General features: G+C 34.4%; 1 non-coding gene across 1 annotated transcript; it reads left to right on the top strand.

Moving 5' to 3' along the window:
* Positions 1-106, top strand: LOC131176263 (small nucleolar RNA R71). The gene has a single exon (XR_009146386.1). It is a non-coding gene; the product is annotated as a small nucleolar RNA R71 (small nucleolar RNA).
* Positions 107-1,897: the final 1,791 nt, after the last annotated feature.

Here is a 1,897-nt window from a genome sequence, read left to right as displayed (position 1 = left end):
ATGGCATGATGTGGGCACAATCTTTCCAATTCCTTCCATCTCATCCATGATTCATAGAGAGTTTCATCTTCTCTTGTCCGAAAGATGTCATTTGATTCCTCACTCTTGAGTTTTTCCAGTGGAAAATATTGTGCAAGAAATGCATCGATTAGTTGCTCCCAATTTGTAATGGAGTTGTGAGGTAAAGAATCAAGCCAATCCAATGCTCTATCTTTCAAAGAGAATGGAAATAGCTTCAATCTTGCTGCATCATCGGACACTCCAGTTGTTTTTGCATGTCGCAAATCATAGCAAATTTCTTCAAGTGTGTGTGTGGATTTTCAGAAGGATGTCCTCCAAATTGAGAGTTTTGGATCATTTGAAGAACTCCAAAATCCATCTTGTAGCTGTTTGCATCAATCCTTGGTCTTGCTATGCTCTCTCTCAAGTCATCAAAACGAGGAAAAGCATGATCCATCATACTTCCCCTAGGCACGTTTGCATTAACAACTTCTTCTCCTTGGGCTTCATTTTCATTGTTTTGACCATTTCGGCATTACCAACACCAATTCTAATTCTTTCATCACCATATTTGCTTCAATTTCTGTTTCTCTCGAAGCTTCCTTCCTTCTTCTGGTTTCTTTCTTGTTGGCCTTACAAAATTTCTCAATTTCAGGATTGAACAGTAAGGCTGTGTCACTTGAGCTTCTAGCTCTTCTCATAAAAGATTAAAGTACCTGAAAAAGAACAAACAAACACAAAATGAAAAGATAACAAAGATAAAACTAAAAACAACTAAAATAATCAAGAATTCAATCTTAAACAAACAACATCCCCGGCAACGGCGCCAAAAACTTGATGCGTCCCAACCGCAAGTGCACGGGTCGTACAAGTAGTATAGAAAAATATCGATCCCACGAGGAGTTGTGTTAATGATTGAATTTTCGATATAAAAGTTGACTAAATTGAAGTATTTATGAGATTAAAATGATGAATTAATGGGTAATGGAGTGTGAAATCTAATTGTGCAAAATTAATATTCTATTCAACAATGTATTAATTAAACTAAAATTGCATCAAATAGAAATAAGCAAGTTCAAATATGGCAATATTTAAATTGGCGAATGATTAAATTCGATTAGAAATTAACAATGGTAAAAAGGCGATTCCGGAGTTCGGGATTTCATATTCGAGCTATTTTGGGATTTTAAATTGGTTATCCAATCTTGTGAAACTAATGGGTTTTAAGGAGATTAATTCTTAAATCCTTTGAATTCCCTTTCGAGTGAGACAAAGAGTGCCTTAATCAAACTAATCCTACTTTCGTGGAGTTAGAATTAATTAAGACCCATTAAGTTCTTTAATTAATCTATGAATCCTCTTAATCCTTAGCCTATTTCTAGGTCTAAGTTAATTAAGTCCAATTTCATGATTATATATCACAAGGCCTTCTCCTTTGGTGCTTCAACCATGGATTAAGAACAATACTCAATGGGATCCTACATTAAGCATGTCATTAAGCGTGCATAAGAAATGAATAAAACTCATTAAGACCACAAAATATAGATTACCCAATCAAAATCCACAAAATATCCCAAATATTACAACCCTTACTCCAGAATCAAAAGTAAACTACTCACTATCCATAATGCTTACAAGATATGATGAGTTTAAATGGAAATAAAGCTTTAATCTAGGCTAAGAAGTAAGTAATTAAACACTAGAAGTGTAGAAAAGTGTAAAGAAAGAAAGAAATCTGCAAATCTTAGTTGAAAATGGTGTGGAAGGTGAAATGACTCCTCAAATTCGCTTAGCCTCCTCCTTTCTTCCTTTGCTCCTTGCCTCCTCTTTCTAAAATGAGAAAATGGGACTATTTATATCATTTTTCTGAGATGGTGCTCTAATTTAGTATGTTCTA

Source organism: Hevea brasiliensis, chromosome 18 (assembly GCF_030052815.1).
Source record: "Hevea brasiliensis isolate MT/VB/25A 57/8 chromosome 18, ASM3005281v1, whole genome shotgun sequence".
NCBI lineage: Eukaryota > Viridiplantae > Streptophyta > Magnoliopsida > Malpighiales > Euphorbiaceae > Hevea > Hevea brasiliensis.
Note: the sequence above shows the minus strand (reverse complement) of the source record. Positions and strands in the feature narration are given on the sequence as shown.